This window comes from Schistocerca cancellata, chromosome 5 (assembly GCF_023864275.1).
Source record: "Schistocerca cancellata isolate TAMUIC-IGC-003103 chromosome 5, iqSchCanc2.1, whole genome shotgun sequence".
Classification (NCBI taxonomy): domain Eukaryota; kingdom Metazoa; phylum Arthropoda; class Insecta; order Orthoptera; family Acrididae; genus Schistocerca; species Schistocerca cancellata.
In genome coordinates this window covers 523,749,828-523,775,990 of record NC_064630.1, presented here as the reverse complement: position 1 = coordinate 523,775,990, position 26,163 = coordinate 523,749,828, and positions in this window count along the sequence as shown.

The window sequence follows — 26,163 nt, the reverse complement described above, 5'->3', positions numbered from 1 at the left end:
TTTCAGTACAATTTTCCATTGTTACAACCTCTCGATACACTACAGCATCATCCGCAAGAAGCCTCAGTGAACTTCTGATGTTATCCACAAAGTCATTTACATATACTGTGAACAGCAACGGTCCTACGAACTCCCCTGCGGCACACCTAAAATCACTCTCACTTCGGAAGACTTCTCTCCATTGAGAATGACATGCTGCGTTCTGATATCTAGGAACTTTTCAATCCAGTCACAAAATTGGTCTGATAGTCCATATGCTCTTACGTTGTTCATTAAACGACTGTGGGGAACTGTATCAAATGCCTTGCGGTAGTCAAGAAACACGGCATCTACCTGGGAACCTGTGTCTATGGCCCTCTGAGTCTCGTGGACGAATAGTGCAAATTGGGTTTCACACGATCGTCTTTTTTGAAACCCATGCTGATTCCTACAGAGTAGATTTCTAGTTTCAAGAAAAGTCATTATACTCGAACATAATACGTGTTCCAAAATTCTACAACTGATCGACGTTAGAGATATAGGTCTATAGTTCTGCACATCTGTTCGACGTCCCTTCTTCAAAATGGGGATGACCTGTGCCCTTTTCCAATCTTTTGGAACGCTACGCTCTTCTAGAGACTTATGGTACACCGCTGCAAGAAGAGGGGCAAGTTCCTTCGCGTACTCTGTGTAAAATCGAACTGGTATCCCATCGGGTCCAGCGGCCTTTCCTCTTTTGAGCGATTTTAATTGTTTTTCTGTCCCTCTGTCATCTACTTCGATATCTACCATTTTGTCATCTGTGCGACAATCTAGAGAAGGAACTACAGTGCAGTCTTCCTCTGTGAAACAGCTTTGGAAAAAGACATGATGGCGACGAAACACTGCAGTTGTGGTAGAATACGGTTTCATAGTTACATGCCCAGTTTATTTTTTAAGCGGGACCAACTAAGGACTATTATGGGCTTTGCGTCATATTTCTGCATGAATGTGTCAAGGTAGACGCAAAACATCTATAATTGACTCGTACGTTATCCACGTAGTCATAACGTAAGTCCGAAAGCTTCACAAATTATAAAGTTATGGTCTCTTATACTGAAATTACACATAGAAAGCTGTCTACAACATATTCCTCGAGAGGTTTCCCGATGTAATCGGCCACATATTTAATATTGTATGACTCATATATGTTGTCTTTTGCACTCAGAAACTTGCTGAAACTTTCTCACTTTATGGTCTGAAACTGTACGAATACTGCGCCGGTTGGAACTTGGGAGTAAACAGAGGTTGCTGAGGAGTGGCTGCAAGTAGTTGCTCTCGCTAAACAGTTGACTTGCGCGTGACTATCCACTCAGCAGCGACGGCGGGTTTCCCTCTCACTCAGCGCCTGCTAAACATAGCCGCACAGGGCGGTGGAAAACTCACTGAGAACCGCTCCCGTTACCTTTCCGTCTGTGATGTAAGTCACTGGCTCGTTCCTCGCAATAAATGAATGAAGTGGATGCAGACTTCATACCGAATGATCTGTAACATCGTTAGTAAATGATGTAGTCGCGAACAAATCTATAGTCGATGAAACTGTCAGTTCAGCGAATGTGCTAATTCATTAAGTTATTTACGAACTTGCACGATGCTGGAATAATTGCAGGATAGCAACTTGTGTTAACAATGCAGCGAAAAAACAGCCACAGATGCAAATTTCACATTATTTGCTTTATGTCTAATTTCGGGTGGGGACCTATTTTCAAATCATATAGACAGTTAAAATGGTATTTCCCAAAATATATGAACCATGTCAAGATAACTAACATATACTATATATATACATATACATACAGGGTGTTGCAAAAAGGTACGGCCAAACTTTCAGGAAACATTCCTCTCACACAAATAAAGAAAAGATGTTATTTGGACATGTGTCCGGAAACGCTTAATTTCCGTATTAGAGCTCATTTTAGTTTCTTCCACCTACGCTCAATGGAGCACGTTAGCATGATTTCGTACGGGATACTCTACCTGTGCTGCTAGAGCATGTGCCTTTACAAGTACGACACAACATGTGGTTCATGCACGATGGGGCCCCTGCACATTTCAGTCGAAGTGTTCGTACGCTTCTCAACAACAGATTCGGTGACCGATGGATTGGTAGAGGCGGACCAATTCCATAGCCTCCACGCTCTCCTGACCTCAACCCTCTTGACTTTCATTTATGGGGGCATTCGAAAGCTCGTGTCTACGCAACCCCGGTACCAAATGTAGAGACTCTTTGTGCTCGTATTGTGGATGGCTGTGATCCAATACGCCATTCTCCAGGGCTGCATCAGCGCATCAGGGATTCCATGCGACGGAGGGTGGATGCATGTATCCTCGCTAACGGAGGAAATTTTGAACATTTCCTGTAACAAAGTGTTTGAAGTCACGCTGGTACGTTCTGTTGCTGTGTGTTTCCATTCCATGATTAATGTAATTTGAAGAGAAGTAATAAAATGAGCTCTAACATGGAAAGTAAGCGTTTCCGGACACATGTCCTCGTAACATATTTTCTTTCTTTGTGTGTGAGGAATGCTTCCTGAAAGTTTGACCGTACCTTTTTGTAACACCCTGTATATATACTATATATACATATACTATATATATATACATATGTACTATATATATACATATACTATAACTAACATATACTTATAACAAAGTGCAAATTAATAGTTACAGGTCATACAAATAACACTGTTCATTTTCACTTTGTTATATATATTTTTTATCTTGATATGATACTTATATTTTTGGAAACATCATTTTGACTATGGGTGCCGATCCGAAACTAGTCGTGAAATAAATAGAAGTGAAATGTGAAACTCTGGCTGTTTTTACGTTGTGTTCACAAAATAGTTAAAGGTTTATTCGATACGAGAGACGGTACGTAAATCTGTCACTAAGTTCCAGTGATAAAGATACAATCTCCACTCTGCAGGCGACGCTAGGAAAGCCATCTCTCGAGATGTGTAATAAGCCGCTAGCGTTCATACCTCTTCTCATTACAATATTATTAAATGATATTTGTTCGTCTTAAAAGACGCTTCTAGAACATTATATGGTCAACTCCGTGGCTATTCCCTTAACATGTTCCTCACTGAGCTTGTGGGCGGCATTATGAGACGGCGTTCAACCTGGCGCTCTGTCAGTTTAATTTTGACCAACAGCAGTAGCTGGAGGAGACAACGTGTGACGCTACTTCCACAGCTGACCTCTGACGTCTGCATTATGGTCTCCATGCACCACTGCAGCATTGTTGTTGTAGGTAAGGTAGTCTACAAAAGGGACTGGAGTCAACCAAGCCCAAGAGAATATCTGTGTGGTGTACGACGGGTGGTTATAATTATCATTTCGTAATAATTAAGCTGTGACCATGAAACTTTTCACGGCGTTGGACCTTCTCTACACGTTCAACGATACAAATTTTTCACAGCGATGGCTGACTTGTTGCAGACCTTGGTTTTAGAAGTCTGCATTTTGGTTGTTCGGGAAATGTTGCACATCTAAAGTCCCCTCGTCGTCATTCAGGAAATGCCTCCCAGGGAATGGTTTCTTTATATGAGGAAAGAAGAAGTCACTTGGTGGCACATAAGGAAAATGAAGGTAATGAGGCGAAATGTAATACCTGCAACAGGTAGCATGTGTGTAACTGCGTCCTGTGCTGAAAGAGTTGGAGTGTTGTCGCGAAGTAAAAACAGCACTACTGACCACTTCCAGCAGCGTTCTGTCTTCAGAACTTCCCGTAACCTGATCAAGAGATGCCAGTAGTATACTTCTGTGACGGTTTTACCCCTTACAATTATAGACTGGTGGAACTCACCATCACATCATCCGATGATGGTTGAGGCTGCGCCACTTTCGGCAGTGGTGGATGCACATGCTTCATCTACATCTACATGGATACTCTGCAAATCACATGTAAGTGCCTGGCAGAGGGTTCATCGAACCACCTTCACAATTCTCTATTATTCCAATATCGTATAGCGCATAGAAAGAACGCACACGTGTAAGTAGGCTGTGTAGGTTTTTATGTTGGTAACGCCACGTAGCGCTCTGTATGAAAATCACTGACTGTGCTGCGTGGAGTCTGTGGCTGGTTGGACTCATTGTTAGAATCGCAGTTGGAGGTGAGCCTCCAGCAGTGGTGGATGTGGAGAGATGCCAGAGTTTTGAGAACGGACGATTTGGATGTGTGTCGGCCAGAAAAAGGAAATTTGTTCAAATGGTTCAAATGGATCTGAGCACTAAGGGACTTAACATTTGAGGTCGTCAGTCCCCTAGAACTTAGAACTACTTAAACCTAACTAACCTAAGGACATCACACTCATCCATGCCCGAGGCAGGATTCGAACCTGCGACCGTAGCGTTCGCGCGGTTCCAGACTGTATCGCCTAGAGCCGCTTGGCCACCCCGGCCGGCTAGGAAATTTGTAAAGATGGATGTCATGAATTGATATATATATATATATATATATATATATATATATATATATATAATGAATACTTTTGAACACTAGTAAGGTAAATACACTGTTTGTTCTTTATCAAAATCTTTCATCTGCTAACTATGCGTATCAGTAGTTAGTGCTTTCATTAGTTAGAATCTTTTATTTAGCTGCCAGTATTGGCGCTCGTTGTATTGCAGTAGTTCTAGTAACGAAGATTTTTGTGAGGTAAGTGATTCATGAAAGGTATAGGTTATTGTTAGTCAGGGCCATTCTTTTGTAGGGATTATTGAAAGTCAGATTCCGTTGCGTTAAAAAAAAAGATATTGTGTGTCAGTTTAGTGATGATAAGAATAAGTAAAGAGAGAAATGTCTGAGTACATTCAGTTTTGCTCAGCTGTTTGAAAATCAAATAACGTAAGAGGTCTTCCAGCACTGTCATTTTTAAATTTTTCTGAGGGGACGTTTCCACCTATACCTTTCCGTACGGGCTCTGGTTTCCCTTAATTTATCATTATTTGTTTTCCTCTGCTATCTTTGCTCCTTTGTCTCGTGGCAACAATGATACACCCAGCACACGACCACGGTGACTAGACGGATAAAGAATCCATCTGTTCTCGTCTGACACAGATGAAACGTTACCGCTGCTGTCTCGGTACGGCAGGCTTTTTGAACGTCGTGAGCATTCGCGCACCTCAACGGGCTGCAGAAAACTGATCTGTGAGTGTTGATTTTCGCTTTTTCCATTATCACTTTAATTATAACACATCGGCTTTTGAGCACCAGGGCCTCCATAATTCTTGTGATTCTCAGTTCTTCGCAGAGGGATGACTAGCCAATTCGTTCTCATCCATTCGGATATACTTGAACACACTGGAAATGTCTCACGTAACCAGTGTGTAATTTAACAGTGAATTGTTGTCGTACTCTTCTGTTAACACAGGATGGATTTTTGCAGTGTTGTTCCTCAACTAATACAATAAAAGAAGTACCGTGCGACATTCCACTTCATCAGTGAGTTCGTGGTTTGATTTGGATACTCTAGCAACGTGCTACGGTACTATTGTCGTACTCTTCTGTTAACACAGGATGGATTTTTGCAGTACCGTGCGACATTCCACTTCATCAGTGAGTTCGTGGTTTGATTTGGATACTCTAGCAACGTGCTACGGTACTGTGGCGCACGGATTTTAATATGTACTGGGACAGTAGATATGTGACTACACTCAAAAATATTTACGTAGCTTAATGTTTTCAGAGTGATTATTAGAACGTTTCTGACAACCCCTCGCACATTTTTCGTGTAATATGTGGATAAAATATCTCGTCTGGGTATTAGTTTTCGATTTTTCTCTGGAGTATTCCTATCATCACAGCTATCCGGCTTGAAAAATAAGTAAATCTTTGTTTCGTGATCAACGGACTGGAGGAATCAGCTTTTAAGGACGCTGTGTTCGAACGCTGCAAGGCGGAACAATGCGCAATGATTTCTTCACTGATGGGTATGGTATGCATCTTCTGTTGCAAAAGTCAAAGTCAGTGTCATACTGAAGCGTATCGGAAATTCCTAAGTGGACTCCTTGGCATGGACATAGTATCGGGAGGTTATAATCGATTTCCTCCAATGTGCTACGAGGAGTTTTAATAACTAACCTGGGCACATTCGAACAGGTGACTTCGGAAAATCCGTAGTTGACCGGGTGGAGATTTCATCGAGACTTCTGCTTCCTAATGTGCGCCATCAGTGGAAACAAACGTAACTTCCGGGTAGAGGTCATTACTTCAAATTAAAGAAATGATAATTACGTATTTTCATCTTGTAGAGATCAATTAAAGTTATAGTTATGGGTATTATCGTCTATTATCATACAAAGCTGATTTTATACTGCAGGATGTTGAACAATATCAATTCATTAACGTTTTCGTATCTCGTTGTCTTGACACATTAACTGCGGTTATCAATATGCGAATATTACACAGAAGAGATTATAAAACAGACTTACTTGAGACCTTCAGCTGAAATCGTATTCTTCTGAGCCACTGATTGAAGATATCCACTGTGAATTAATATCTGTAAAGCGGACAGAGCGGTAATTTCATAACTATAGCTCAAAGGATCATGACCTTTCCTGTACCAGACGAAGGGATAACAAATATCACCTTCCCTTTCTATCCGATAATACCAGTACTTTTTCTGTATAGCATCCCTAATGGGTGGAGTGCCATTGTTTACCAGTCGACGTACAACGATAAATAACAGATACTATGCGGGTGAGAGCACATGACAAAAATTTAGTCACCTGTGGGGGCTAATTTCGTCCTAATCGTCATAAATCAACAGCTACGTCTACATACATACTTCACATGTTGCCATACTGTGTATGGTGCAGCGTAGCTTTTACTGCTGCTAGTGATTCCATTTCACGTTCCACACGCAAGTGGTTTGGGGGCAAAACGACTATATATATGTATCTGCACTAGTCGTGATTTCTCTTGTTTTGTCTTCGCGGTCTTTACCTGAGATGAACAGTACTGGCAATTGGATGGTTCTGCAGTTACTCGCAAAAAGCCATTTCTCTAAACTTTCTGAATAATATTTCGTGAAAAGAACGACTTCTTCCCTCCAGGGATTCCCACTTGATTTCGTGTAGCTTTTATGCAATATTCGCTTGTTAATCCTACGTATCGATAACAAATCTAGCCGCATTACTCTAAACTGCTTCGATGTCTTCCATTAATTCGATTTGGTGGGGACCACAAACACTCGACCCAAGAGGATTTGACAGTACTCAAGAATGGGTCGGACAAGTGTTCTGTGCCCGGACTGCTTCATATACGAGTATAAGCTACACTTTCGTAGAGCTCTGCTAATAAACCGAAGTCGTCCATTCGATTTCCCTACGACACACCTTACGTGCTCCTTCCATTTCACTTCGCTCTGCAGTCGATGTGATTGTGACAAACAGCGCACTACTAACACTGTATTTGAATATTATAGGATTGTTTCTCCTATTCATCCACATTATTTTATATTTTTACACATTTAGAGCAATCTGTCATTAGTTGTTGTGGATATAGCACATTGTATTCCACCCAGCAATATGAGGATAAGCAGCGTGTGATAGCGTTTCTGATAAGAACTTGACATAGAAAAGATAGATACGGGTACAACTGTTATATATATGGAAAGTGGTTTCACTCTTTCCATTTTGTATGTTGACTTCACACTTGTGAGAATCGTACCAGTTGTGCAAAACTATTATTAGTTATGTTTTACATCCATATGCATGACAATATCCAGTGTGATGTAGCTTCATAATGCCTAAGGAGGCGAAATTATCTAATTGCTAAACAATGAAATAATGTATTACTTCACAGGAATATGGTATGTTTAAGTGATTTGTCCCTTTTTTTCAATTCGATACGTAGTAGAAAGCCGTCAAGTGAGGCAATAATACAGTAAGACGAGTTAGCTGTGAGAAATCATCAGAGCCTGGCTATCCAATATCCCTCAGTAGTTCTACTGGAACTTATTGCTGAGGATCAGTTAGATCTATCGTAAAAAGTACTGCCAGCTGGATCAGTTCAGCTTTTTTATTGGGACCAGGAGTTTTGAAAAGGTCCTTGTTTATTTTAGTTGGTATCTGAGGGAATGATACGGGCTTCCACGATCGGAATTGTCAGCCTCGGTACCACACGGACTTGGAGTTTTCTCATAGTGACCTTAGAAGTTTACCTGAGTGCAGTGCGATCAATTAGTCTTATTGCTCTCTAGGCATGATAATGTATTTGCGTAAAATAAAAATGATAGCGCTAAAGTATGATAGTCAGCGAAATAGGTCAGCCATACTGCCGCTCAGGTACGTTCTACTGCTCTGGTGTCATTACTTGAAGATATGTCTCTCGCTCGCCTCATTACCTAATGTTTTTATTTCTTGTGATTCTCCGCTTAAACGGACAATGACGTCCAGAATCTTTCTATACTCGTGATGAAAAGTTAAAAACATTTTCCCACCTACTTCAGTGTGATTTCTCAAACAATGAGCTTCCTTATGCACTGAAGCGCCAAAGAAACTGGTATAGACAAGTAAACAGGCAGAATACGGCGCTGCGGTCGGTAACGCATATGTAAGACAACAAGTGTCTGGCGCAGTTGTTAGATCTGTTACTGCTGTTACAATGGCAGGTTATCAAGATTTAAGTGAGTTTGAACTTGGTGTTATAATCGGCGCACGAGCGATGGGACACAGCATCTCGGAGTGGGAATTTTCCCGCACGACGATTTCACGTGTCTACCGTGAATATCAGGAATCCGGTAAAACATCAGATCTCCGACATCGCTGCGGCCGGAAAAAAAGATCTTGCAAGAACGGGACCAACGACAACCTGAACAATATCGTTCGACGTACAAGCCTTCCGCAAACTGCTGCAGATTTCAATGTTGGTCCACAACAGGTGTCAGTGTGTGAACCATTCAACGAAACATCATCGATATGGGCTTTCGGAACCGAAGGCCCACTCGTGCATCCTTGATGACTGCACGACACAAAGCTTTATGCCTCGGCTGGGCCGTCAACACCGACATTGGACTGCTGATGACTGGAAACATGTTGGTCGGACGGCTCTCGTTTCAAATTGTTTCAAGCAGATGGGCGTGTACGGGTATGGAGACAACCTCATGAATCCATGGACCCTGCATGTGAGTAGGGGACTGTTCAAGCTGGTGGCTATGTAATGATATGGGGCGTGTGCAGTTGCAGTGATACGGGACCCCGTAATACCTCTAGATACGACTCTAACAGGTGACACGTACGTAAGCATCCTGTCTGATCACCTGCATCCATTCAAGTCCCTTGTGCATCCCGACGGACTTGGTCAATTCCAGTAGGGTAATGCGACACCCCCACACGTGCGGAATTGCTACAGAGTGACTCCAGGAACATTCTTCTGTGTTTAAACACATCCGCTGGTCACCAAATTCCCCAGATACGAACATTATTGAGCATATCTGGGATGCCTTGCAACGTGCTGTGCAGAAGAGATCTCCATCCTCTCTTACTCTTATGGATTTATGGACAGCCCTGCAGGATGCATGATGCCATTTCTCTCCAGCACTACTTCAGACATTAGTGGAGTCCATGCCACGTCGTTTTGCGGCACGTCTGCATGCTCGCGGGGGTCTACATAATATTAGGCTGGTGTACCAGTTTCTTTGTCTCTTTAGTGTATTTGTAACCTAAGATTTCAATACATCTGTTTATCTGCGTATTGTTGTGAGCCCCCCCCCCCATAACTCTTAATTTAAAATAGCATTTTTAATTGCATTTAAGGATAAGTGTGCGGTTAATTACGCCAGTCAGTTGGAAACCAAAGTTGTTGTCTAGCTAGCGGATAGGACAGGAAGCTATCAGTTTCTGAAAAAAATTGAAAATTTGTGGTAAGATCTTACGGGACCAAACTGCTGAGGTCACCGGTATCTAAGCTTACACAGTATTTAGTCTAACTTAAACTAACTTACGTTGAGGACAATACACACACCCATGCCCGAGGGAGGACTCGAACCTCTGACGGAGGGAGCCTCGTGGACCGTGTCAAAGCGCCCAAGACCGCGCGGCTACCACGCGCTGTTCAGGTATTGAGTTTATCAGGACCTGACAGCACAGGAGATAGATCAGTGATGTTCAGTAACCATTCACTCACCCGGCTTTTCACGTCAATCCCACATATTTCTCCTTTTGCAGCTCTAAGTGTCTGGAAGAAGGCGTATGGTTGTAGAGTTCTTCCCTCATCAGCGTTACAGTGACCAAGTGCCTCACAACTGACACATGACACATACGAGGAGACTTCAGAACACACGTTACAGCCCGCATCTCGTGGTCGTGCGGTAGCGTTCTCGCTTCCCACGCCCGGGATCCCGGGTTCGATTCCCGGCGGGGTCAGGGATTTTCTCTGCCTCGTGATGGCTGGGTGTTGTGTGCTGTCCTTAGGTTAGTTAGGTTTAAGTAGTTCTAAGTTCTAGGGGACTGATGACCATAGATGTTAAGTCCCATAGTGCTCAGAGCCATTTGAACACACGTTACACTTTATTATCGCAGACCAGGTAACTTTTATTGTATGCTACACTCCACTGCAAAGTGACACAGATACATGACAATATTTATCAACATAGTCGCTAAGACCGTGCAAAAGACGGTCGGAACGTTCTACCAGTCGCTCAGTTCCTCGACGATAGAAATCCATTAGTTGGTCACAGCGCCATTCGAGAATTGTCGGGGAATCTGCGACTGTTGAGAATTAGTTCCTCGACTGCCTGGCCATTGTCGCCCGTGGTCGATGTCCGTGGCCTTCCTTCCCGACCAGCATCATGCACGTCTGTGCGGCCTTGGTCAAATTGTTGGCTACAATCAACTACGGTAGGACGCGACGTTCCATTTGGTCCATATACTGCCAGAATTTCACTGTTAATCTGTGAGCAATTTAGACGTTTTGCCCACAAGATTCAAAATGTCCCTCGTACTTCAACTTTGGACTACGTTTCCATTTGCCGCACCATTTCGCTCGCACGCTGTGCTGTACCTGTTACCCGTACTGCAGCAGAAGTGTGTCTGCAGGAATCCCCGACACATGTATTCTCTTCTGACAATGTCCCCCGCGCAGAGTGACCGCGTGGTTTAAGGCGTCATGTCACGGACTGCGTGGCCCCTCCCGCCGGAGGTTCGAGTCCTCCATGGGGCATTGATGTGTGTGTTGTTCTTAGCATAAGTTAGTTTAAGTAGTGTGGAAGTCTAGGCACCGATGACCTAAGCAGTTTCGTCCCTTAGGAACTCACACACATTTGAACATTTTTGACAATATCCGCTCTTGTTGCGCAGCTGCATTGAACGACATGTGTGAACTTACTTTTTCAAGTCCCCTCGTATCTCTTCTGAAAATAATTCATACATTCTTGTGCAAACGACTGCTTTGCTTGGCCTAAAGACGATACGATCACATAATCATCAGCTCATTGCTTTGTACATTAAATTTCACTTATGAATAATTGAATTAGTGAAAACTGCCTATTAGCGTGTAGATTCCCCTTTCGGCCTGATGAAAACGGCTTCACGTCGTGGCTTTGACGAGAAAGCGCATTCATACGGAACCCATACTGTTCCGTTACCGCAAAACAGCCACCAAAACACATATAAAGCAGGTGAGCCCAAGGAACACACGTCTCACTCACTCATGACCCAGACGTGCTCTGTGGTAATGAACTCAGGTGACTTTCTGGGACGTACAAAGATCTACAGATATGTGGAGTAGTCATCAAACCGTCTTGAAACCCTATGGCAACGATCAGATGGACTAATGTAACAATCATTGCCAACGCACTATAATCTGACCAAGATCTGACTCTATGCCAGCTGCGTGTCGCACCGACGTATGCAGGACAACAACAGAGTAGGCATTGTTGGGTCAACTGCTCGTGATTACCCATCAGTATCAAGTGCAAAGAACAAAGCTTTGTTGCGTTATATGGACCATGGATGCAGGCCAACAGGCGGATTCCGTACTCCTGAATTTGTGGAAAGATTCGACGCTGTATAGAGCTGTAGACTGTGAACAAAGAAACTAGCATACAGAATAGGTCCTAAAGTATGTGACAGGCTCGAAGTTTTTTGTGTACCAGACTTCAGTACGTAGTCCTGAAAAGACCATGTTTATTAGAGATTAATGTACATCTGTATTGCCTAATAAAGTAAGGTAGGATCGCTCCCGTTGTCCATTTACATAAATGGTCTATCAGACAGGGTGGGCAGAAATAACTTTTTTACTCATCTGTATTACAAAATGGGCCTTCAACTAGAATTCTGCGAAAAGCAATGCTGTACATTGAACATAACAAATTCTTTATGCTACAGTATTAGACTTACATGTTTGTTGCTACCCTATACTCCACTAATACGCCGTTATGGCGTGCATGTCTCGCCATGATAAAGAGGAAGCAGACAGTCACTGTCTAGGAAACACCGAAAAAAAAACTGTTATAAGCACCACCCTCAGACACATCACACTGATACCGTGTAGAATATAGCCTAGATAACTGCTTCACTGCCGAAGAAGCGCGGCCAATAATTTCTTCAGGTACGTCACATCCAGTTGGCGCCGCTTGTTACATTCTGCAGAGATGCCATGCTATGGTATTAAAATCGGGTGAATTAGCGGGCCAGTCAACATGTGTTAAGGTGCCTGAGTATTCCTCAAACCAGGGAAGTATGCTCAAAGCCATGAGGACCCTATTGTTGTCATGCTCGTCACCAAATCGCAGGAAAGAGGGCAACCCTTGCTCATCGAGAATGTTGAAATAAACAACCTGGTTCACGTTCAAGTTGTCGTCATTGAGCGGACCCAAATCATGCTACGAAAATTAGCCGTAAAATGACACAGACGCACTTCTGGTTGAAATATTCCCTTCATACACTGCAGGCTCTTACCGGAGGGTACTAACTCCCAGCTTTTGGATTCACTTTCACCACCTGTGTTTCAATTCAGAGACGTTGTGGGTCATAGTTTCTGATCATCACACACGGCTTCTGTCTCCTGGGATAAATCGTAAATACTAACATGACGTTTTATGGATTAAGGGTATGTGATATCGTAATTGTGGATAGTGCGTTGGATTCGACTGTTAAGCTAAGGAGCCACATTAGTGCCTTTCCTCTGAAGTAGGCTATGTTCCTCTGATGTGAGAGGTGGGTACAGTAACTTAAAATTAAGAGATCTACAGACAAAGGGTTGTTGTCAGTTCTATTTTACTTCACTACGGTCGCAGGTTCGAATCCTGCCTCGGGCATGCATGTGTGTGATGTCCTTAGGTTAGTTAGGTTTAATTAGTTCTAAGTTGTAGGGGCTGATGACCTCAGAAGTTAAGTCGCATAGTGCTCAGAGCCATTTTCTATTTTTCTAATTCGATAAATATATCAGGGTGTATGTATCGCTTTCCATCTCTTAAAAATAAAATGTGCTTCAGTTAAATAAAGGAAATGAGTTGCTTTTTGGCCGGTCCAGTACTTTTTCGTTTCCTTCACTATGTCTAAAATAACTTCGTCCTCACTAAACATTTTAACAGGCAAGTAGCGATCTCGCTGCACAGTCTCTATTCAAATTCGGTAAAGTGATTAAATCGATTGCGATTCGGTACTGGGAACCACTGTTTGCGGTAAGCCGAATTTGGGAGCCCATGAAAGTGCTGTGTAGGATCTGCTGTCTTGTGTGAACGCTCAAAATCATGCTTCTGAAGAACCGTCCTATCAGTGTTTTTGAATAACACTTTATTTGTTGCGCTAATAGCATCTTCTTACGAACTCTCGAATGGAAAAATCACATCGTTACAAAGCTACTGTAACATTTCCCGTAGTCAAATAAATTATGGAGTCAAGATAGAATATTACTTGCCTATGACGAGATATGTTACAAGAGCTGCAGCGGGAGAGGAAATGACTCTAAATAATTTTAATACAGCTGTTTCTCCGCGTATAATTTTCCTTCTTCTGTGTTCCCATGAGATGAAAGCTGGCGCCGAATTCGTCGATGGATAGTAATAAGTTGAGTGATATGTGACCCTGTGGAATTGCAGTACAATGCGATAAAATACGTCGCAGTGGACACAAAAAAGAATCGAACTTCGTATTTAAGACAAATCAGACAGTAAATTCTAAAAAAAGTGAAGTAACTACGCAAGTAACGGTAAGCAGATGGCGCTTAGCCATCACATCACCGATCTTACGCTTCACAGTTGAAATGATTAGCAGGCCGAAGTGGCCGAGCGGTTCTAGGCGCTTCAGTTTGGAACCACGCGACCGCTACGATCGCAGGTTCGAATCCTGCCTCGGGCATGGATGTGTGTGATATCCTTAGGTTAGTTAAGTTTAAGTAGTTCTAAGTTCTAGGGGACCCATAGTGCTCAGAGCCATTTTTGAAATGATTAACTGAAACATAGAATGCAATTGCGTAAATAATTATGGACACCGGACAGGTATGTTTATTGAATATTAACTCATAAATGTAAAAATTATGGAGATAACTGGCAATTAACTTAAGAGTAACAATGCGTCTAAAGGACTCGAAGATGCGTCATTTCTTTTTTTTTTTTTCTTAAAAAGAAAGAGAGAGAGAAAGAGAGAGAGAGAGAGAGCGAGAGAGAGAGAGAGAGAGAGAGAGAGAGAGAGAGAGATAGAGACATGAATGAAATTAACACACTACTTCTCTATCGGAGATGTTTCATGACTGAATCGATGAAATTTAATATGTTACAGTATGCAATAGACGTAACAGAAAAGTGAAGGGTCTTTACTTCGAAATTTCAGTAAACGCCACAAAAAACTGTAATGACTCCGCGGCGTCACGTACGATCAATTAATGTCAATAAAATTAGATCACACCATTTGGATTCGAACGAATGATTTGGTTGCCATCACTGTAGATGATACTAGAATCAGCTCTGATGGTGAATATTTGGAACTCAGTAAAGTTTACAGTGATGAATATTGGTGTGTCTGCGATGCTGTATTCGAAAGTATACAGCGAGTCATGGAGGCAAATGTCTTAAGCCAGCCTCAGAACCGTCCCTGAGTAATTAATGACCTGCATCGTCAGCGTCGTTGACGGCCGTTGGAAAATTTCAGCTCTAGCTGACGTAACGTCACTCACGTGTCCGGGATTCTTATATTTACAAAATGTAATCAGCACAGGTCTGGGTTGAAAGAGCAGGTCGCGCAGTACTTGTTCAAACAAAGAATAGTTAGTTAACCAACGTCAGTGCGAAATTTCGTCATGCGTAAACACTGGTGCGGCACGCACACTCGCCGCCGCAGGTTTTGGAGCTCAACTTCCTGGCCTCATATCGACAAGGCCGCGACTACTGAAGGAGCTTCGATGACGAGGAAGTTCCGGGACGACAGAGGGTTCAAGGAGCTCTCCGTCAGGTACGGACAGCTGATTACTCAAGGAAATACGTACAAAAGTCTTCCTTCGCTTCCGTTGTACTCGCTAGTTACTGAAGACAATGGCAAACTGGTTTGTCAATGAGCGAGAGAACTGTTATTCGTTTCCTAGACTCGCCGTAAGAAGAAACGTGCTCGGACATCGAGCACATGCTAATCCTGCAGTGGAGAGAGAGGTTGTGCTGTGATGGCAGCGGGGTTCATAGGTTGGAATACGAAGAACAATGCACGCCAATGACATTTTTTATCAACTGTGAGAAAAGTGAATGGCAGAATCTGAAGATCGACTCTCGCCAGAAATTAATTGCGGGTAAACAGTTAATTCGACGCTATTGAAACTGATTTTATCGTTTGTGTCATTGTTATCATGTTTTTTTCTCATGTTATGGTAAGCTCATGTGACTTACATTTGGTTAATATTTAATTATTTATAACAAAAAAATGGTTCAAATGGCTCTGAGCACTATGGGACTTAACTGTTGAGGTCATCAGTCCCCTAGAACGTAGAACTACTTAAACCTAACTAACCTAAGGTCATCACACACATTCATGCCCGAGGCAGGATTCGAACCTGCGACCGTAGCGGTCGCGCGGTTCCAGACTGTAGCGTCTAGAACCGCTCGGCCACTACGGCCGGCTATTTATAACAAAATGAGTGTAAATGGAGTTACCAAGTTATGTAACACCGTACCTGAACTCTATTCATTCTCAGTCAAAACTGGCATATTGTTAAATACTACGATAGTGCTTGGTGGTATCACTGGTGACTTAATATTCGTAGAGGAATTTGTGACTTCCACTTTGGCTTCTACAACATAGGATTTCACAATCAATAGTATCTTCCACTGCAAGGTTAGAGCTCCTCAAATTACAAAACTCTGACCTCTTTTGCGTCAAGAAACACAATTTGAAACTTCTGACCTCGGCCGCGAGTCGAACTGAAATCTTTGTTTTTCGACACTTTTCTAAAACTACTCAAAGACTGAGACTCTCATGGCCTCAACACACTCTTTTGACAATTTGTCATTAACATAAACTCTACTTCTTTTGTTAATTATCTATAACTGGCAATATATAATCGTAAAAGCTGAGAGCTCGCTGTTCTTCCCTCATTAATAGCTTTTCTGTTTAACAGGCGTTTGAAGAGGGATTAGGATTAATTAATTCAGAAAACTTTATTTGCCACTGCCACAGGGCACTTTGAAAATATTAGTGGTGTGTAGGATCGAATCTGGTGGCTTTTTAATCCATTCACTGGTACTGAAGATTACATAGGCTCCAAAGTTCCATGGAGCTTTGTGGCTTGCATCCAAAATGTTCTCTCCATAAGCACTAGAAGACATTTTTAAGAGCAGTTTTCAGCTTTGAAAAGGATGTAAACAACGTTTGTCGTTGTGGTATTGTTTCTAAGCTGACGAACTTTCTCAAAATATAAATTGCTATCACGCATTCAATGAATTGATAAAGTAGATTCAGATGTTTAGTGTTGACGGCAGATAAAATTGATGCAAACAGACCATGGTCTCCTATGCAGTCCTACTGAACACAGCTTTGTACTGTTTCTTTTTGTGAAGTAATAGGCCTATACCTGAGTTGTGCAACTGCGTTGTTGACAGACTATTTTCAGGGAGTTTGTGAACTTCTCACGAAGGGAAGAACACTGCATTTGAGGTGATGTTTTTATATTCAAGTTCCAGTGTTAATTTATCACAAAAAGAAGAGCAGACGACATGTGAATGTAGTCTTTCCCAGCGTATACAGCTGACGAAAAGCTCTCAGGTTTGCAGCCAGGTGACAGTGTTATAAAATTACGACGGTTCCACGAGTGACATGCTCATCATCTTCTGACTAAGAGCAGATGAGTTTAACCCTCCCATTGTTTGAATTTAATGTGGATCATTAGGCAAGCATTGTTCGTTGAACAAGGTTCTCTACCGTTAAGAACAAAAGTGAAGTTTTATGTAATAATTGCTTCCATTCTAGTATGTTCCTTAGAAAAAGTTATTATATATTACAACTGATTTAGAATTACAACTACATATTAGGAGATTGTGGACATTTGTTCCCCAAGAAAGGGAGGAGTGAAAGTTGCCGTTTTACGTCTGCTTGGTATAAACAACTTTAGTGACGGACCATATGGGCAGTTGGATGACTGTGAAAATGGGACTCCGCTGTCTCATTGCTAACACAGCGATTCCAGTATTCATTTGAAATAATTCACGAAAATTACATCTTCATGGAGTTGCGACTGGACTTGTGTCTAGGTGTAGCGTCTTTGATTAGCAATCAAAACTTCTTCGGTCCCGCGTTCGAACAGTGCCACTGCTTAAATTTGCAATAAAAATCATGAGCATTGGCAGCGAAGAATTTTGGTATAAAAAGTCACCCTCACTCTGCCATTGGCTTTGTCAAGGAGGGCGGAGGAGTGGACGAAGGTTCATGGCATCTTGGCCTTGGGGTCGGTAACTGCTCTAAAGGCGGAAGAATCAGCTATGATCAACGCCTAGAGGATGCAGAAGGCAATGTAATCAGTGCATTAAAGATACATAATATATATCCACAGGATATGTGGCCTGTAGTGGCAAAAGAGTCATTATGATCTCTCCATTGGCAAAAGATTGTTGATTAGTCCACCATTCGGATCTTCGAGAGGGTATTGCCAAGATGGAGGTGACATGAGAAAAAGACTGAATAACCAACGAAACGAAAACGTTCTACGAGTCGGCGCGTGGAATGTCAGAAGTATGAACGTGGTAGGGAAGCTAGAGAATCTGAAAAGAGAAATTGAAAGGCTCAGTTTAGATGTAGTGAGAGTCAGTGAAGTAAAATGGAAAGAAGACAAGGATTTCTGGTCAGATGAGTATAGGGTAATATCAACGACAGCAGAAAACGGTATAATTGGAGTAGGACTCGTTATGTGTAGGTGGGTGGGCAGAGAGTGTTTTACTATGAACAATCATACAATGAAGGCTTTCACGACCGATGGTACTGTTGTTGATAATTCTTCCTGGTTATATGACCTTAGTCCATGGAATTCTTTTATTCCTAACGTTTCGTCCAATACTACGTTGGACACCTTCAGAGGTATGGCTGGTCCTGCTGAGTCCTGCCGACCTCTGAAGATGTCCAACGTAGTATTGGACGAAACGTTAGGAATAGAAGAATTCCATGGACTACGACCTTACTATGAACAGTTCAGTGATAGGGCTGTTCTCATCAGGATCGAAACCAAACCAACACCTACAACGATAGTTTAGGTATACTTGCCGACGTCGTAAAGAAGAAGAGATGGAGAAAGTATTTGAGAGTATTGAAAGGGTAATTCAGTACATAAAGGGAGATGAAAATCTAATAGTCGCGGGGGACTGGAATGCGGTTGTAGGGGGAGGAGTAGAAGCAAGGGGTACGGGATAATATGGGCTTGGTAGTAGGAAAAATAGTGGGGAAAGACTAACTGAGTTCCGTAATAAATTTCAGCTAGTAACAGCGAATACGTTCTTCAAGAACTACAAGCAGAGGGAGTGTACTTGGGAAAGGCCGGGAGCTACAGTTGATCGATGAAAGAAGGAAGTACAAAAATGGTTAGCGAAATTCAGGAATACAGAAATACAAGTCGCTGAGGAATGAAATAAATATGATGTGTACAGAAACTGAGAGGAAATGGCAGCATGAAATACGTGAATAAATCCAAAAAGAAATGATTATGGGAAAGACTGACTCGGCATGTATAAAAGTCGAAACAACCTTCGGTGAAATTAAAAGCAAGTGTAGTAACATTAAGAGTACAATGAGAATTCCACTTTTAAATAACTAGAAGTGCGCAGATAGGTGAAAAGAGTGCATTGAAGGCCTCTATCAGGGGTAAGACTTTTCTTATGTGATTTAAGAAGAACAAGAGTCGACATAGAAGAGATAGCAGATCCATTATTAGAATCAGAATTTAAAAGAGCCTTGGAAGGTTTAAGATCGAATAAGGCAGAACGGATAGATAACATGCGACCAGAATTTCTAAAAATCACTGTGGGAAGTGGCATCAAAACGACTATTCACGTTGGTGTGTAGAATGTACGAGTCTGGCTATATACCACCTGAATTTCTGAAGAATATCATTTAAATAATTCCGAAGAATGGAAGAGCTGACAAGTGCGAGAATTTTCGCACTCCAGCTTAAAAACTCATGCATCCAAGCTACTGAAAAGAATAATATATAGAAGAAGGAAAAGTAAACTGAGGACGTGTTTGATAACGATCATTTTGGCTTTAGGAAAGGTAAAGGCACCCAAGGAGGCAGTTCTGACATTGCAGTTGATAATGGAAAGAAGACTAAAAGAAAATGAAGACACGTTCATAGGGTTTGTCGACCTAGAAAAAGTATTCGATAATGTCAAATGGTGCAAGATGTTCGGAATTCTGAGGAGAATAATGGTAAGCTGTAGGGAGAGATGGGTAATATACAACATGTACAAGAGTCAAGAGGGAATAATAGGAATTGTATACCAAGAACGAAGTTATCGGATAAAAACCTGTGTAAGACAGGGATGTAGTCTTTCACCCCTACTGTTCAATCTGTACATCGAAGAAGCAATGATGGAAATAAAAGAAAGGCTCAAGGGTGGAATTAAAAGTCAAGGCGAATGGATATCAATGATAAGATTCGCTGATGGCATTCCTGTCCTCAGTGAAAATGAAAAAGAATTACAGGATCTGTTGAATGGAATGAACAGTCTAATAATTACATAATATAAACTGAGAATAAATAGAAGAAAGACGAAAGTAATGAAACGTATCAGAAATAAGAACAGCAAGAAACTTAACATCAGGACGAAGTAGAAGTAGGTAAGGAATTGTACTACCTAAGCAGCAAAATAACCAATGACGGACAGAGCAACAAGGACACCAAAAGCAGACTAACACTGGCAAAAAGGGCATTCCTGCCCAAGAGAAGTCTACTAGCGTCAAACATAGGTCTCAATTTGCGGAAGAAATTTCTCAGAATCTACGTTTGGTATGGTAGTGACGCATGAACTGTGGGAAAAACGCAAAAGAAAATAATCGAAGCATTTGACATTTGGTGCAAAAGAAGAATTTTGAAATTTAGGTGGGTTGATAATGTAAGGAATGAGGAGGTTTTGCACAGAATCGGAGAGGAGAGGAATATGCAGAAAACACTGACAAGGAGAAGGGACAGGATGATAGGACTTCTGTTAAGACACCAGGAAGTGACTTCCATGGTACTACAGTGAGCTGTAGAGGGCAGGAAATGTAGAGGAGGATAGAGATTGGAAGAGACCCTGCAAATAATAAAGAACTTAGGTTGCAAGTGCTACTCTGAGATCAAGAGGTTGGCACGTCAGAGGAATTCATGAAATTTATCTCTTCGCCCTAAATACGATGGGCAAGTGAGGCCATTGGTGTATCAGACGAGACGGTAGTAACATAGCCCCAGGATTCGAAGTTTCGCAAAATGACGCTCTACATAATATATTAGACATGCTGTGTACGTTTAATCATTTGAATGTAATATATCCGAAGTTCCTGGATTTCTAGCATTATATTGCTACAGTTTGAAACTCCTTTGGCATCACAACACGACCAATTGTAAATTTATTTTCCTAACCTTTTTTGCCCGCATTACGATCAAAACTGTTTGTAGCTGATACCACATAAGGGGCTGTAGCAATTTTCGTGTAGATAACTATGATGAGTTCTTGTATAGTGAAGGGTTCCGTTTGTGTCCTTGTAGGTAGTGGTTCATCTGGCACGTAGCTTTAATGTTCTCCACCTTAATGTCCCCACCCGATACATCAGTAACCATTGAAACTGCTACATGCTCTAAACCTATTGAGATATTTGAGTTTTAAGCAACGACAGTAGCATCAGTTCTAGAGACAAGGAATTTTACGACGTCATCTCTTTTCCTATTTCTAGTATAATTCCCATGATTTAGATGACTACCCCACCTAGATTCGATCAGATAACTTGCTAGATGAACGTCACACTCTAGTGTAAGTTGTCTAGATGTTGACACGGTGGCGTCAATTTATCATTTTTCGAAACCTCGGAGTATTAGTTACAATACTACAGTTATGCATCTCAATAAACTAAACAACTTAGTTTTGTTTTATTGTTACTAGACTGAACGCTCAAATAGTGCACTGACGCTGGCACTTTTATAAATTTCGGTACACCGCTTCAGGCCTTCGATTTTAATTTGTCTTCAGCCTGAAAGGTACTGAAGAGATTCTGGTCGTATGTAAAATATGATAGCGGCAAGACACTTTCAACGCCTTCTCTAAGCGATAGCAACGGAAATACTATCGATGACAGTGCTGCCACAGCAAAGTTACTAAACACAGCCTTCCGAAATTCCTTCATCAAAGACGACGAAGTAAATATTTCAGAATTTGAATCAAAATCAGATGCCAACGTGCATAACTTAGAAGTAGATATTTTTGGAGTGGTGAAGCAAGTTAGATCACTTAATAAAAGCATGTCTTCCGGTCCACACCGTATACCATTTAGATTCCTTTCAGAATACGCTGATGCAATAGGTCCATACTTAAAATCATATACAACCGCACGATCGATGAACGATCCTTACCCAAACACTGGAAAGCTGCACAGGTCATACCAATATTGTAGAAAGGTGTCAGGAGTAATTCACTAAATTACAGGCCCGTATCATTAACGCCGATCTGAGAAAACGGTCTATTGATACACAGTCAACACGGATTTAGAAAACATCGTTCTTGTGAAACACAAATAGCTCTTTACTCACATGAAGTGTTGAGTGCTATTGACTAGGGATTTCAAATTGGTTCCGTATTTCTAGATTTCCAGAAGGCTTTTCACACTGTACCTCACAAGAAACTTGAAATCAAATTGTGTGCTTATGGAATATCGTCTCAGTTATGTGACTAGATTCGTGATTTTTAAGACATCGCAGTTTGTAGTAATTGACGGACAGGCACCGAGTAAAACACAAATGTTTTCCGACGTTCGTCAAGGTAGTGTTATCCGCCCCCTGCTGTTCCGTATCTACTTAAATGAGTAGGTGGCAGTCTGAGAAGACGTCTTAGGTTGCTTACAGATGATGCTGTCCTTTATCGTCTACTAACGCCATTATAATATAAAAAACATGCAAAACGATTTAGAAAACATGTCTGTATGGTGCGAAAATAGGAAATTAACCCTAAATAATGAAAAGTGTGAGGTCATCCACATGAGTGCTAAACGGAATCTGTTGAACTTCGGTTACAGCATAAATGAGTAAAATCTGAAGGCCATAAACTCTAGTAAATACCTGGGATTACTATTAGGAGAAACTTAAAATGGAAACAACACGTAGTAAGTTTTGTGGGGATGGCAAATGAAAGACTACGTATTATTGGCAGAACACTTAGAAAATGTAAGAGATATACTAAAGAGATTGTCTACGCTACGCTTGTCCGTCCTCTTTTGGAGTACTGCTGCGCCGTCTGGGATCCTTACCACGGATTAACGGAGTACACAGAGAAAGTTCAAAGAAGAGCAGCTCGTTTTGTATTATCGGGAAATAGGGGTGAGTGTGTCACTGACATGATACAGGATTTTGGGCCAACATCATTAAAAGAAAAGCGAAATTCGTTGCGGCGGAATCTTCTTAAGAAATTTCAATCAACAACTTTCTCCTCCGAATGCGAAAATATTTTGTTGACACCGACATACACAGGGATGAACGATCATCATAATAAACAAGGACAATCAGAACTCCAACGGAAAGATAAAGGTGTTCGATTTTCTCCCGCGCTGTTAGGGATTGAAGTAATAGAGGATTATTTTGAAGGTCGTTCGATGAACCCTCTGCCAGGCACTTACGTGTGATTTGCAGAGTATCCGTGTCGATGGACATGTACAACCGGTGAGTCGCGCATTACAACGCCAGCCCTATTGTAATTAAGTATGAACAGAGTATGCCGAAGAAAACCGCCAGGTTAACCGAGCGTGCTAACGCGCTGCTTCCTGGACTCGGGTAGGCGCGCCGGCCCCGAATCGAATCCGCCCGGCGGATTAACGACGACAGCCGGTGTACCGGCCAGCCTGGATATGGTTTTTAGGCGGTTTTCCACATCCTCCTAGGTGAATACCGGGTTGATCCCCACGTTCCGCGTCAGTTACACGGCTCGCAGACGTCTTCCCAATTTCGCAATATTCCATGGATCACACTAGTCGCAGACAGTTGGGGTACACTAATTCCATCCTGGGGGGTACGGGGTGGCGGCAGGAAGGGCATCCAGCCACCCCTTCAACTAACATTGCCACATCCGATTAACCATGCTGACCCTGCGTATCCGCAGAAAAACCGGCACAAGCAAAAGAAAGAAAGAAAGAGTTTACCGAAGAAAATCAAAAGATGGTGTTGATTATAAGTATAGATACCAGGAAAATTCATAAATGTCGGAAAAAAGAACATAGTTGGTAAAATAATCCGATGTTAGAGAATGCGCTGTAAATACGTGTTACAATTAGAGAAATTTGGATGTTGTTCTCCATGTGAGCATGTTGGAGAGCGAGCGTAATCTTACCTTGCTTTCGTCTAAACAATTCAACACTTCGTTTCCGTATCGCGAATAGCAGAAATGGAATTCCTTCCATTCATTTTTTCCTCGTGTCCTAAATTGATACATGACGTTCGTATTCTTTCCTGGCCACTCTTCGCCTGTTACTTACACATTAAAATAGGTTTCATTGCGTCCTAAATTCACTGCGTTCAATAACAAAACCTGATACGATAGTAATCCCAAAAGCAAGGTCTCCTATTTTTTATGAGTACATAGACCTGTTTATTTCTACAATGGTTTACATCAGTTTACAGCTTGAAAATTTAGCTGTTTTTCGACGTAATCACCATCTCTGTCGATGTATTTTTGTAGACTCTGTGGCAGTTTTTGTATGCCCACGTCATACCAGCTCGCCACCATGCAGTTCAGAAAGTTATGAACCTCTTCTTTCACCTAGTCGTCGGAGCTGAATCGCTGGGACCACAATTAACGCTGACAGGTACTTTGAGACCCTGAAAAAACTCAAACGGGCAATTCAGAACCGGAGAAGAGGAATGTTGAGCAAGGGAGTACACATTCTCCATGACAACGATCGCCCACAAATCGCTCGGCAAACCGTTTCTGCCCTGCAGCAATTTCAGTTGGACATGATCACCCACCAACCCTATAGCCTTGACTTGGCGGCCAGTGACTACCACCTGTTCCCGAGGTTAAAGGAACATTTGGCCGGAAAGTGATTCAGTTACGACGACGAGGTGAAAGAAAAAAGTTCATAACTTTCTCAACAGCATGGCGGCGAGCTGCTATGACATGGGCATACAATAACTGCCACAGCGTCTAAAGATGCATCGACAGAAATGGTGATTGTGTCGAAATATAGCTAAATGTTCAAGCTGTAAACTGATGTAAACCATTGTAGAAATAAACAGGTCTATGTACTTATAAAAAATAGGAGACCTCACTTTTGGGATTACCCTCGTAGTAAAAACCGTCTACTGCCTTCATATGTGAGCCTCCCATCGAAGAAAATGTAATGGACTCCCTGCAACACTTCGTTCCATTCCGCACCACTGTTCGGAGATCAGTAGCAGCCGCCGGACTGGGTAACTATCATCCCACGTGTGTGCTGTCGTTAACGCCACAAAACAAACAGCTACGTTTGGAGTGTTGCCGTGGCCAGGAAGCATGTACTACTGTCGAGAGGCGTTGCATTTTGTTCAGCGGAGATTGTAGCTGGGGACTATGGTAGCGCCGTGCTTGAGCGTCCAATTCCTGCAGTCTTTTGGAGAGCCGTGGGAATGACTTCAGGTCGCGACTGGAAGTGACTGAGAGAACTCTCAGGGCACAACGGTACGTCACGGACATCCTGCATCCTCATATGTTACCTCTCATGCGGTAGTATCGTGATCCTGTTGTTCAGCAGAACAGTGCTCACGCACACACGTGGCACGTGTCCCAGGCGTCTGCGTGATGTTGAGGTGGCTAGCCGTTCTGTCCCATATAGAACATGTGTGGAGCCAGCTCGGACGTCAACTCCGTCCGTGCCGGTACCTAGGATGTCAAGAGCCAGTCACGACAGTTGGGCATCATATTACCTCAGAGACAACACAACAGCTATGACACATTCTTCTCAGGCGAATCGGTGCATGCATGTAGACCAGAGGGGATCACCGTCATAGTGATAAGTAGGGTTGTGCTGCCAAGTACTTCTTAAGTGTGACTCGATTTTGTGATCACTTCAGTTACATCAAATACCTTCTATAACCATGGGTGCCTCTGGGTATTTCACTTTTTTTCAGGCTGTGTACAAAAGGAATCAACAAAATTGCTAGGAGAAGTGTTTCTACAGTGCTGATACCACAATGAAGGTCCTCCCATAACATGTCCTTACGATGAAACTTTGACTTCTAAATGTACACTGAAGCGCAAAAGAAATTGGTGTAGAAATGCGTATTCAAATGCAGAGATAAGTAAACAGACAGAATCCGGCGTTGCAGTCGGCATCGTCTATATAAGACAACAATTGTCTGGTGTACGTAGTTATTAGACCTGTTGTTGCCACTACAATGCCAGGTTATCAAGATTTGAGTCTGAAGGTGGTATTAAAGTCAGCGCACGAGTGATGGAACACATCATCTCCAAGGTAGCGATGAAGTGGAGATTTTTCCGTATGACCATTTCACGA